This window comes from Aethalodelphis obliquidens, unplaced genomic scaffold (assembly GCF_003676395.1).
Source record: "Aethalodelphis obliquidens isolate GAN/ISIS:26980383/991018 unplaced genomic scaffold, ASM367639v1 scaffold91, whole genome shotgun sequence".
In the NCBI taxonomy this organism is placed as follows: domain Eukaryota; kingdom Metazoa; phylum Chordata; class Mammalia; order Artiodactyla; family Delphinidae; genus Aethalodelphis; species Aethalodelphis obliquidens.
This window is the reverse complement of record NW_020838035.1, coordinates 5,309,025-5,323,335: the sequence shown is the minus strand read 5'-3', so window position 1 is coordinate 5,323,335 and position 14,311 is coordinate 5,309,025. Positions and strand designations below refer to the sequence as shown.

The 14,311-nt window shown below is 41.8% G+C and overlaps 1 long non-coding RNA gene across 7 annotated transcripts in view; it reads right to left on the bottom strand.

Moving 5' to 3' along the window:
* Nucleotides 1-14,311, bottom strand: part of LOC113614180 (uncharacterized) — a 296,124-nt gene that overhangs the window by 270,506 nt on the left and 11,307 nt on the right. For 4 of the 7 annotated variants that reach the window (XR_003430497.1, XR_003430499.1, XR_003430495.1 and 1 more), the window contains one exon: nucleotides 8,569-8,650. This is a non-coding gene — a long non-coding RNA (uncharacterized LOC113614180). Of the gene's footprint in view, nucleotides 1-1,571; nucleotides 2,743-8,568; nucleotides 8,651-14,311 lie in introns of those variants that run through there. The other 3 variants (XR_003430498.1, XR_003430500.1, XR_003430496.1) reach the window with 3 other exon arrangements.

The window sequence follows — 14,311 nt, the reverse complement described above, 5'->3', positions numbered from 1 at the left end:
CTGCTTCTTGACGGTGTGGACAAGGACAAACCAACAGCCCTAGTGAGTCACCAAATACTGCAACAACTTTTATTCGGCTCTATCTGAAATCCTGAACTTCGCAGAACACACAGGTCTATGAAACACAAAAGAATATTCACTATTATTGTGAGGAACAATTTGCCTAGAAATAGTAAGCCACATCTCTACTAGAATCTTATTAAAAGGCCAAAGAAGCAAATTCTTGGGTCTTGCAGTCACTGTAGACTCCCTATCAAGCCACTTAAAAAATTGATTCTAGGGGCTTCCCTGGTGGCGCAGTGGTTGGGAGTCCGCCTGCCGATGCAGGGGACGTGGGTTTGTGCCCCGGTCCGGGAAGATCCCACGTGCCGCGTAGCGGCTGGGCCCGTGAGCCATGGTCGCTGGGCCTGTGCATCCAGAGCCCGTGCTCCACAACGGGAGAGGCCACAGCAGTGAGAGGCCCGTGTACCACAAAAAAAAAAAAAAAAAAATTGATTCTAACGAGTTCTCCACTGTAGAAAGGTATGCACTTTTGCTATGGCCAGAGCAGCAGGAAGCTCTAAAAGTAACGCTTCTTGAAATTAATTTAGTATACTTATTTCCTCATTATTTTGAAATCTGAAATTGATCATATCAGGGATATTAGAGTATAAATTTTATTGAAAAAAAGTTTTATTCCTGGGAAGTGTAACTCAATTGCTTGTGCAAAAGCCAAAATGTGACCTTTTAGAAAAATCATCTCAGAAATGTCTATTTGGAAAATTAGAACTGGATGTCAGAGCTACCTACTCCTAAAATACACCTTTTTTGTTGATTAAAAAATATGAAGAACCACCAAAATATAAAAATAATGGAACAAACAATATTCAGATGAAATGTATTAGACAATTAAATATTCTTTCACTGCAGCTTATGCATAACATATTCTTTTTTTAATATTTATTTCATTTATTATTATTATTTGGACTGCATCGGGTCTCAGTCGCGGCACGCAGGATCTTCGCTGCGGCATGCAGGATCTTTCATGATGGCGCCTGGGCTCTACGTTATGGCACGCAGACTTCTCTCTACTTGTGGCGCACAGACTCCAGAGCGTTTGGGCTCAGTAGCTGTGATACGTGGGCTTAGCTGCCCTTCGGCATGCTGGATCTTAGTTCCCCGGCCAGGGATCAAACCCATGTCCCCTGCATTGGAAGGCGGATTCTTTACCACTGGACCACCAGGGAAGTCCCACACGTAACACATTCTTGTTAAAAAATCACACTGCTTGTCCAAGGTTATCATATTTTAAAGTCTCTCCTGTTTTTCGAGAAACAGAAATATATAATCACCATTACGCAAGTCATATTAAAAATTCACTGCTCGGGGCTTCCCTGATGGCACAGTGGTTGAGAGTCCGCCTGCCGATGCAGGGGACACAGGTTCGTGCCCCGGTCCGGGAAGATCCCACATGCCGCGGAGCGGCTGGGCCTGTGAGCCATGGTCGCCGAGCCTGCACGTGCAGAGCCTGGGCTCCGCAACGGGAGAGGCCACAGCAGTGAGAGGCCCGCATACCGCAAAGAAATAAAAAAAAAAAAATTCACTGCTCGTGGTAAATTGTGAAGTGGGTTATGAAAGATTTCCTTTCAAGGGGACAGTGGAGGATGGTAGATAATCAAGCCCTGCCCCTTCAAGCAGAAAGGCAGAGAAAAGCCCTCTGAAGAAAGGCCAAGTGCAGTGGTCAACCCTGCCACCAAGCCCAGGGCTAACTTCAGGGAAATTTTCCGCTACCATATGGTTTTGGGACAGCAACATAGTTCCAAATCCCTATTAGTTTTCTTAAAATGTTGATGGCTTGGATGTCAGAGAGCTAGCTGTGTGTGGGGTTCCCAGGAGTCGGAAGTTGCCAGTTGGTTCTTACATCATATGCTGGTTTGAGATCCAAAGGAAGAGCTTCATTAATCTTGTAAACAGGTAGAAGCACAGAGCAAAATACCTCAGTGATGTATAGATGATAACAAGATTAAAGGCACTGATTTATCCTTGGAGAAAAATAACCAAAGCGGTCTGTAAACACTATGAGTTGTAAAAGTGTAGAACCTGGCATGGTTATAAAACTTCCCTATTCCACGATAACTGCCTAACTTTATCAATCTGTGTATTAACCTGGTACATCGACAACACTGCTTTTGATTAGTAAGCAAAGCTGGTGTCTTGCGGCCATGTGATGCTTGATGGATAGGAGCAACTCAACTCAGCCAGGTGGTTTATGCTCCCTTGAATGCACACAGGAAAATCAGTAGCTGCTTGGTACTATAAAAAGCACCTCTCTGTTCAGGAGTCCAACTCCATATACAGTTTTTTTTTTTTTTTTTTTTTTGCCACGTAGGTGATGCAATGCTCAGAAACCGATACCTTTAGGTCAGAAAAACACACTGAAAGCCTAACGGACTCAGGAAGGCTCAGAGTTCTCTCATTTTGGGGGTGACAACTGAGCTGTCGCAGATGAGCATTCTAAGCAGGTGACAAGGGACTTAGCAATTAACGTTCATTGTTATGTGTGCAGTGATCTTCACCCAGCTAATGAGCCAGAATTTTCTAGGACTTCTTAAAATCATTTCACCGGGTCATCCTTGGTTGGTCTCATAATCCCACTATTCCAGAAAGTGTATCATGAAGCTTTGGACATTTCGTGTTGTACGACATTCCGCACTGATCGGATTAACTCAGAACGGACTCTGATGAGCGTGACTGTTTCAGCATCTGTAGTAGAGAGGCGTCAAAACATATTGATTAATTTGAGCAAAACTAGATTTTGATAAGCTCTCCCTACCTCCCTCGTTCTTCCAAGCAGGTATAGTAGGGAGTCGATTCTCTCCAAATACTGAATGAGTTTAAGCTCCTTATTCAGAGGAAATGTCTGGTTTCCACGATGTTTCATTCTGTAATTTCATTTCAGCATGAATATCGCAGCTTACTTTGTGTCCTCTCCAAGTGAAACGGAGCAGGACCCTATGGTCCTTCCCCACCATGTCCTCCCCCTGCCTTTTGTCTGTGGAAACACTTTAGCCAAAGAATACGTTTAATCAGAGAAGTAATAAAATGCAGAAGCAAAGGAAAACAGGCAAAGGAGACCAAATAATAATAATTTAGTCACTAAGCAAAGTCAAGGACCTTTTAGTTCCTCCTCAAGGGCTATAGATCATATTCTGAGCCACATCCTGTGAGCTGTCTTACAGATACGGAAAGCCCCAGCAGGTGGAAGAAGTTAACTGCGTGATGACCAGACCATAGTCATGACATAAGCTGCCACAATTCCAAGAACTGGCCTCAAAGAAATGGAAACAAACCGACCCTGGAACTGGAGATTAACTGTACTTAAAACAATCAAGATGATGCTGGTCAAACCACCGATGACCAATTTCAAGATGACGGTCAGAGCTGACTGTGCTGTTTCTACATGCAGTCTCCTCCCTCAGCCTATAAAAGCTCTTGCCCACTGATTGTCGGGAGCGGGGCGGGGGGGCGCCGGGGGGGGCGGAGTCAGCTTCTGGACAGAAGTCCACCCTCCTCCCCAGTTGCCAGCACCCAAAATAAAGCACACTTTCCTTCCCATCAACCTCGCCTCTTTATTAGCTTTTCAGTGGCGAGCAGCCGGACCCCACTTTCGGTTACACAAGGACGCAATTCTTGATTGCTACTCAAGCTCCTTTTTGTTCTGCGGTCAGTTATTCATTCACTCAAGCTTCTTTGTATGTCCAATATGTGTTCATTTCTTTGCTAAGTGCTGGGGATGCAAAGACAAGTACGGCATGGTTTCTGCTCTCCAGTCTAGCACGAGAGAAAGACTTGCAAACAAGTAATTCCAGTACAATGTGCTATGAATCATGATAAAGGAATGTGTGTGGTGCACTAAGAATACAGAGTAGGGACAGCCAGCATGTCTTGGGAGACTCTGGAAAGAGAACTGGAAGGCACTAAATGTCTCTTTTAATTGACCCCCTTCCTCAGACAATGTCTGGGGAAATTTGCTAACCTTTCTTTTTCAAACTAGGTAATAATAACAGTATGAACTTCTTGGACTCTAAATCCTAACAATAGGAGTTATACTTTTCTTTTTTGAGTAAAAGGGGCCCACTGTTTGCCAAGGAGCCATTTGGGACAGCCAAACGCGTTTCCAACATCAGGAGTGAGACCACTGCCATTTTGAAATCAAGGAAAGTGTCAGTATAGTTTGCAAAGAGTTTTTCTGAGACTTGTAAGTGAAGGAATCTCTAATACGTCAAAATCAATCTCTGACTTTCACCTACAATATACGACAAACAAAACTGGATACTCCAGTCTCCCGGACGACGCATTGCATCTTCAGGGTACCGTTCAATCCCTGATTCCTCAAGGAGGTAAAGCCATCAATGCTGGGTAATAGGAACACCTACCGTCCTTGGTTTCACTCGGATGGATGTCAATGGAAACATTCCACTTTCCGAGAGCTGCACTTCTGATTGAGTCATCCCAGAATAATAACTCCAATGATGGGGAGACGTGCTTACTATTATCACAGAAACATACCCACATCCACGGATTCATGTGTATACTGAACACAGACTTCCAGTAAAGCCAGACTACTGGCTGAGAAGCACCTTAGTTATGCTGGGGCATGTATGTCCTAGGTTATGTGGACCTTAATGCCAATATCAGATTTGACATTGGCTGAGAAAGTCTCAACCAGGAAGACAGCACCAAGGCCTGTCAGAGCAACTACAGGTCAGATCTCTTGGTCAATGTCAAATTTCCTTTTGGACAGAGGTCTCATAAATGTCGTCATCAGGCATGTCATATCCAGCAGGGTCCACGTTGCCCTGCATGGTGTTAAGAGAACTAGTACCGAGGCAGCTGATAAAGCTGTTGATCTGTTTTCTTTATTTTTTAATAAATTTATTTATTTATTTATTTTTGGCTGTGTTGGGTCTTCATTGCTGTGCGCGGGCTTTCTCTAGTTGTGGCGAGCAGGGACTACTCTTTGTTGCAGTGCACGCGCTTTCATTGTGGTGGCTTCTCTTGTTGCAGAGCACGGGCTCTAGGTGCGCGGGCTTCAGGAGTTGTGGCTCGCGGGCTCTAGAGCACAGGCTCAGTAGTTGTGGCGTACAGGCTTAGTTGCTCCGCGGCATGTGGGTTCTTCCCAGACCAGGGCTCGAACCCACATCCCCTGCATTGGAAGGTGGATTCTTAACCACTGCGCCACCATGGAAGTCTCTCTGTTTTCTAAATTTAATTTCCTAAATAACAATTGCTAGCATTCACGAGAAGGTGCTTTCAGGAACCGAAACAGTGATGACATGTTCCCTGCATAAATGAATCAGATGAGATGATAAGACCTCGGTATTGCAAAACTTAGGTGGGTCACGTGGAAACACAGCATAGTTCTATTTTTAAAGAGCTCTCATTATCATAGCAAAACTAAGAAATTCTCTCCGCTTGTGAAGAAGCATCCTGCTTACTTACACGGTGTCCAACACGACTCCAAAGCAACCCCTGAAAGCCCAAGGTGGACACTATACTCAATTCCCTTTAGAAGGAAAACAGCCTCCCAAAGCCTCAGTTCCTTATCAGCAGGAGATGGTATAATTTATCATCCAAACCAGGGCACGTGAGAGGGAAAGGGGGTGGGCTTATCAGCTGGGTCAGTGGGCAACAGGTGTCAGCTGCAACTGTCCTGGGTAAACAAAAAGTTACCCCAGTTGTCAGAAACAAGCTTGTTGGTTCCATTCAGTCATTTTTGCCCCTGACTACACATTAGAATCATCTTTGGAGAAAACAGACATACACAAGCATACACCTATACCTACATATGCATACACATGTTTACATGCACAAATACATACGCATATACATATACTGAGATGTCTAAGCCCTACTGCAGACGAATTAAACAAGATTTCTAAAAATGGAGTGAATCTTGGGCATCGACAATTTTTAAAAGCTCCCCCAAGTGATACAAACAAGCAGCTGGGCTGAGAACCACTGAACTGGACACTCTCCAAGGCTTTTCCAGATCTCAAATTCTGGGAGTATAATTCCTGAGAAGGAAGTTCCCGCCCTTGCTATGGTCAAACTTTTAGTCTCCTTTCTAGAACACAGAATATTTCATACCAGTACGATAATAACCAACACGTATTTATGAAGAGTTTATACTTTACAAACCACTTTCTCAACATCATCTTTTTTTTTTTTCCCTCACATTAACTCCATGAGAAAGTCAGGTTGGTTATTATTGACTTTCTACAGGTGAGGAAATTGAGGTTTCAAAGATCAAATACACAGGTACCAGGTGTCTTCTACAAGAAGCATAGGGAATAACCATGCCCACATCTTGATTAGCAACGGCAGCAGACAGGAGCAGGTGCCTGGGATTCCTGCCACACGGGTCTGAATTCCACTTCTATCATTTATTAGCTTGATAAGCTGGGGCAAGTTACTTAACCTCTGCAAATATCACATCTAAAATTAAAATAATGCCAATGCTCTTGTTCTGTAGCGCTGTGGGAAGTACTGCGTGGGAGTTACATGGCAGACCTTAGCCCCATGTCAAGGAAACAGTAACGACTGTATCATTGCTTTTGTTGCTGTTACTGTTACTCCTCGTCCTCTTCACCCTCCTTTTACTGCTATAACTATTACTATTACTACTACTGCTGCTAGAACTAATAACAATCATCCCTGCTATAAGCAGAGTCACTGGCCCTGCAAAGAGACAACCTTAATCACAGGAAAACCCTTTGAGCTAATCTCTACCCTCTTCCCACATACTCTGCCCCCAAACCAAAAGGAACATGAGTGTTCTTCAAATGAGACACTCTGTAAAATCAGACACCCCCAGCCATGTAACAATGTTGAGCTATGGAAGTCTTTGGTATACACAGCAAACCGTCAGACTCTAGACAGATGCTCAGCTGGATTTAGAAACCGGGGTGAGAGCAGCCTTGCAGATGTGCTACACGAATGTGCATTCGAGGAAGAACCTATTGGGTTGGCCAAAAAGTTCGTTTGGGTTCTTCCGTAACATCTTACAGAAGACACCTAACGAACTTTTTGGCCAACCCAATATTTATCAGCTGCAAGGAGCACACTTAGCTGGCAGCCTCCAGTGGCAGCCCCCTGGGGTCTGCTCCCGTGTTTAAATGGAAGCCCCACACTTTGGGGGGAAGCCCCCCGCCTTTCCCCATTGATGGAGTATGGTCATCAGTACGAGGGTCTGGCCATTTCTGCCCAGTGCCTTGCTACTCGAGGGCCATCTTTGCACTGCAGCTGCCGCTGGACCAGGAATGCAATCTGTGGTTCTTCGTCCTCCATCCCCCCTTTCACAGTATCCGATTACACTGTGGTATAAAGACCTTCTGGTGAAAAATAACCCAAAGCAGCCCCATACATGTCAAACAACGCTGTCAAGGACGGTGGGGTGGTACCTATACAACTGAGAAACAGTGAAAACAATACAAAATGCTTTGTTCCAGAACTGTGTTATTTCATGACTTTCTAAGAGGTTATTTGGAAAGCTCTATGGAGTTAGGAAATATGTCTGACCTGTCTCTCTAATGAAGTGCCTACAACATGAGGCTTAAAAAAAGTGATTATGGACCATGTTCTATTCATGTCGTCTTTGTTTTGCAAATTAAATTTGTTATGCCACATGAGCTCAAAGATATGAATATTTTAATAATGCCAGATCTATAAATTGCAAGAAAAAGGAATTAGAATTTTAAAATGCATTCAGTTTCAAGGAATTGGATTTCTTGAGGATATATTTTTCACCTACAGAGAAAAGGTGTTCTAAATTACTGTGTTTCCATTGTAACCATGTAATTTCATTCTCATTTTGGTAATTCATATTTTTCAACACAGTGAAAACATTAAAAACAAGCAAAAGCTAAATGGTAAACTAGTTTAAAATACTAGTTGGACCTAGTAATCTAAATGCTCTTAACGTTAATATTATTATGGTTAAGGATAATCACAATAAAATAGTTACCATGTGACAAAAGGTATTCTATACTCTTTGCATGTATTAATCCATTTGGCTTCAGAAACATTTTAAGTATAATCATTACCTTCTTATACACATTGACAAACACTTTATAGGTTATTTGATCTGGTAAATTACGTATTTTTAATGTTAGTATTGTTATGGTTGAAGATAATAATTATGCAATAGTTAAACAGTTCTTACTATGTAACAAACAAAATTCTAGGCTCTCACATATATTAACTCACTTAGCTTCATACACATTCTATAATTTAGGTGTAATCATTACCCATGATGTATGAATTAAGGAACTGAAAAACAGAGAGGTTAAGTAACCTCCCCAAGGTCACACAGCTACACGTGGTGCACCCTGGATTTGAACCAGTCTGCATGAACCAGGAAAAGAAATGCCGCCTTACCTTAAGCCACATCAATTAAACTTTCAGTCTGTGTGTCTGTATGTAAATGCACACGCAAACTGAGTACTTTTAAATCAAACTGATTTGACTTCAGCAAATGCATCTGAATTTTAAAATCCAAACGAGTATGGTCTTTGTCAGAGTACTCACCCTGAGTATCCGAGGCACGCTCAGTGTGCTTTGGCAGCCGCCTCTCTTGTTCAAATGAGTCTCTCACCTCGCGGAAGAGCTCCTGCAAGTGATGAAATGAATCAGCAAAAGCTCCACAAGAAAAGCCAGCTCAGCACTCAGACCTGTCTGGATCTAGGCCAGAACCAGAATTTTCCAGCTGTGCATCAATCATTTTGTCAGACCTCTTGCACAGTCAATCATCAGTAAATAGTCATTAAGTACCTACTGTATGCCGTTCCCTCAGCTAAATCCCAGAGCTTTTAAAAGGTAAGTATGACTCTACTGAACTAGCAGTATTCACAGAAAAAGAATCCAATTTATATCAAATATTTATCATTTGGCCCTCTACGGGATAGTCAGTAAAATACCCTAAACTTTTGAAGACGATTCCAAAAAAAAAAAAGAGCTGCCTGCCTTTTCTGTGACTATGATGCAGTCCTGATCATGTACTTTTTTCCAGTTTTACTGAGACAGAACTGACATACAGCACTGTGTAAGTTTTAAGATGTAGAACATGATGGTCTGACTTACACACATCATGAAATGATGACAATATGTGTAGTGAAGATGCATCATCTCATATATTAGATACATTAAAGAAACAGAAAAAATACGCATTTTTTCCTTGTGATGAGAACTCAGGATCTATTCTCTTAACGATTTCATATAAAATGTGCAGCAGTGTTAATTATCTTTATTATGTTGTACACTACATGCTTATTACTTATCTTACAACTGCAAGTTTGTACCTTTCCACTGCCTTCATCTCATTCCCCCTCTTGCCACCCCCCACCTCATAATCACAAATCTGATTTTCTTTTTTCTTTTTTTTTTTTGCAAGTTAAGTTTTATTTGGGGTGAAATGAGGACTGCATCCCAGGAGACACTGTTTCAGACAGCTCTGAGAGTTAAACTGCTCCGAAGAGGCAAGGGGGGAGCCAGGCAGTTTTGCAACAAAGGGCAGGTAGTCTGAATGTCATAAGATTATTGTTAATTAACGAAAACCAGACATCTCAAGTTAAAGAATTTAGGGCTTTTCTATGTATGGGAAGATGCAAGAGTCTGGGCTCACTGAAATCCTTCCTTTGATAGGCACCTCAGGATCTGGGGCCAGTATCCTGTGTTTTCATATCCTGAGTTTCCTCAGGGCTCACCGCGGGGAGTGGCTGCTGTCTGATGGCTGCTAGATGGCAGGTATTCTTCCCTTCCTGAGTTCCCTCAGGGCTCACCCTCTCACCTGGCTGCAATCACTGATGACTGTGACATCCTTTGTTTACTGATAGGGCAGGAAATATCCGATTTCTCAAATCATCCTCTTGGTCAGGAATTCGACCAATACTTGGGAGACACGCATGACCAAATTTAGTCCCATGGTGCTGGGAGGCTCATCCCAGATCAGGAGAAAACTCTTGTTGATATGCCACTCCAGGTGCTAATTTCCAGATTAGGCCCTGTTGATAATTAAAGATTCTCTGGATCCTCTGTCTGTTATGATCCAGGAAATGTTCTCCCTTATTGCTTCTTCCCATACCTAGAACCACATTATTACAATTATTTTATAAGACTCATAAATGTGATCTATTTCCTCAAGATGTTTAGTCATCATCAATTTTGTTGGAGACCTGGTTACACACTGGGTACTGTTTAAGAGACAACAATCTTATAAAATAGACAGGATGTAAGTAATGCAGCTAGTAACACTGACAAAGCCATAGTGTAGCAGGGAGACATAAAGCACAAACAATTTGGAAACAAAGAACAAATTAAAACACTGATTAGTATAACTATTTGTAATCCAGTTGCAATAAACCCTCAAGTCCACAGGAGAGCCAGCTGGAGAAGCCAAATTCTGGCAAGTCTGAACTCTTTTTCTATGAGTCTGTTTGTTCTTGAAGTATAATTGACCTTCAACACTATGCTAGTTCCTGCTACACAACGCAGTGATTTGATACTTCTATACATTTCAAAATGATCACCATGATTAGTCTGGTTACCATCCGTCACCACACAAAGATATTATATAATTATTGACTCTCTGATGAATGCACTTTTAAACTCTTTACCCATCCTGTGAAATTCCATTGGCAGGATACAGCTCAGGAGTCATGCTGCTTTAACACGTGACCTGACCCCAGGGACTGGGTTAGGCAGGATTCCACATCACTGGTGCCACCTTAATTTAACGCTTACACTCCTGTCTTGCAATGGCTGGTGTCATCTTTTCTCCCTCATTAGACTGTAGCCTACCTGCCTCATTCATTATTATATCCACGGGCCTGTGAAAATGCCAACACACAGAGCACTCACAGGTGAATATTGCTGTAAAAATACATTCATAGATTAAGGAGACAGTTAATAACCTCTCAACAAGACTGTGTGGAATGAGTTCAAAGTATGAGCTCTGACGGGTGTTAAAAAAATCTATCATACTACTTTATGGACAGTCTTGCTCTTCGTCCATTTGATACTTCTAGCACTGACACCCATGGCATGTTGTAATTTATAAATTTAGTAAGACACAAGTTCAGACAGCATTGTTAAAGCTGTTGGGAAGACATCATTTAGGTGGTGAAAAAGCCTAGCAAATAATCAAACATTGACATCTAATATAATCTTTCTTCTCTTTATATCATTCACAAGGGCACACTATTATGCTTTAAAATGATTTCACAAGTCTAGGTTATTGATAAGATGTCTGGAAGCAAGATATGCAAACAGGAGTCTTACATACATTTAATATTAGGTCACTGTATCATCAATAAAGTTATTGGCAGTTACTGGGTTAGATTATCTCATACTGATGGCTTTTTATATAATGTTTCATACTAAGTTTGAGATAGAAATCTCTAGACAGTAAATTATACATTATATGTGCCTATGTGTGTTGGGAATATACATCATACATATTAATTTTACATGGGTAGTCATTACTTTATCTAAATTTGTATTTGTTTGTATCCTTTAAATTTTCTATGAAGAATATGTGTTTCTTTAGAAATAAGACAAATATTTTATTTCTTAAAAAACTAAACTCTTACAGGAGTAGAAGTAACTCACACTTCTTTTGTGAAATAATGATTCCCCCTTGAGTGTGCCTGTGTATATCCATATACAAACATAGTTCAAAAGCCTATTTTCATGACCTAGAAGTTACATTAGCAATAGCTCTAATTATGAGAGCTCATTAACAGGAAATTATACTAGTTAATATAGAAATTATACTTTTTTTTTTTTTTTTTTTTTTGCGGTATGCGGGCCTGTCACTGTTGTGGCCTCTCCTTTTGCGGAGCACAGGCTCCGGACGCGCAGGCTCAGCGGCCATGGCTCACGGGCCCAGCCGCTCCACAGCATGTGGGATCTTCCTGGACCGGGGCACGAACCCGTGTCCCCTGCATCGGCAGGTGGACTCTCAACTACTGCGCCACCAGGGAAGCCCCTGGAAATTATACTTATTTTTAAAATTAGTTTTCCTCACTAAAAAAAATAAGTTCATAAAGTAGACTCTAAGGAACGGCTATTTAGAACCTCAATGAACATTTTAGATACAAATAAACATAGAAACAGTCTGAACAAGTAACATACTCTGTAGCCATTTGACTTTTATTCAGGACAGAACCTAATTCATCTACCTTTAAATCAATCAGTACTCTATAAAGGTGAAGGAGGCAAGAGATGAGAGGGACAGAAATGACCATATTAATCTCAGCTTTCTTTTTTTTTTTTTTAACATTTTCATTGGAGTATAATTGCTCTACAATGGTGTGTTAGTTTCTGCTTTATAACAAAGTGAATCAGTTATACATATACATATGTCCCCATAACTCTTCCCTCTTGCATCTTCTTCTTTTGAATGTTTACATATTTGATTTTATATCGCGGTTTCGGCCACGTCTCAAGGAAGGCACACAGAGCATGTGTGCCCTTTGATGCACTGTAGACTCAAGTGGATGATGATAACTGGGTCTGAAAGCTGACTGCCTTCTCTTTGGAGGTGATGTGGGGAATGATATAGCACAGGCAGGGGAGTCTGCTGGTTTCTAACTGGACTAGGGCCATGTTAAACTGAGACCTCCCTGGCACTCCCAACCCTGGGAATTGGGGCTTCTCTCTGCCATTTACATCCTTCTGGGATCTGCGGTGTCTCACTCACATCAGCCAGCAGGGGGTAGCCTGTAGACAGTTATAGAAAACAATAAACTCGGACCATGTGAGGAAACCTATTTTCACGTATGGGTCGGTTCCATCTGGCATTACGTTTGTGGGATTTTGCACGTCATCTTGCAGGATGCAGGCCCACTCTTCTGAAAGTCACTCAGTAACTAAAGGCAAACATTTCTGAGAATCTGCTGTGCTTAATTGCTACTATCCCTTTAATCGAGTTCCTTGGACAAAATCAACAATCAGAAGTTGTCTCAACACTTTGACAGCAGCCAATGAATAACCGGGGGAAGGGAAACTATAAGATAGTGATAATAGTCTCTCAACAGTGTGCACTAAAACAACCGCAGTTTACTACTTCCCAGTAAAACAGCTAAGGGTACAGCTTTGCCCTCTGACGAACCTGGGTCTCTTTCCTTCGCTCCCTCTATTTGGCCAGGTAATCTGGGGAAAGTGCTTCAGCGTGTGTGAGGCCACTTTCTCTACCTGCTTCAGAGCATTTATTGTGGAGATGGAGATGAGGAACATAACACAATTAGCAAAGGCTCTGGCACACAGTATGGGCTCTGTAACTATTACCTCATTACTATTAATTATGATTATTCTTCATGCACAGGACATTTAATCCAGTGCAAAGGTGCAGCAGAAACTGTCAGGAGTATCTGTCCAGCCCACGAGCCTCCAGGCCTTGAAGCCCATCCCTCGCCATTCCTCATTGCTTGGACCAGGGATGGATCCTGATACACATTTGGTCAAGCATATATTCCCTCTACCGGACACGCAGCCTAGAGGGAAAGGGAGGCTATTCTTTGTGCCGTTTGGCTGAACTGAGGGGCTCCCACGTTTGGTCACGTGCACCTTGAGAAGCAGAGAGAGCAGATCTCCTGAGAGGAAGGGAAATACAAGAGATGCAATACATTAGAATCCACAAGACCCTGGCATTCCACATTTGCAGCAACACGGATGGACCTGGAGACTGCCATACTGAGTGAAGTAAGTCAGACAGAGAAAGACAAATATCATATGATATCGCTTATATGTGGAATCTAAAGAAACGGTACAAATGAACCTATTTACAAAACAGAACTTGAGTCACAGAAGTAGAAAACAAACTTATGGTTATCAGCGGGGAAGCGGCGGTGGGGGGGGGGGAGACGGAGGGATAAATTGGAAGATTGGGATTGACATATACACACTACTTTATATAAAATAGATAACTAATAAGAACCTATTGTATAGTGCATGGAACTCTACTCAATACTCTGTAATTACCTATATGGGAAAAGAATCTAAAAAAGAGTGTATATATGTATACGTATAACTGATTCACTTCGCTGTACACCTGAAACTAACACAACATTGTAAATCAACCAAACTCCAATAAAAATTAATTTTAATTAAAATGTTAAAAAAAAAAAAAAGACCCTGGCAATCCAAAGCAGAAGCATGGTTTCCACAAGCTTTCCCCTTTTCAGTGCCCATCCCCTCTAGACTTCCATCGTTCCTTGGGTTCTGTATTCCAACAGTAATTTTCTTTATCCACATATGATGATTTTTGTTTTTT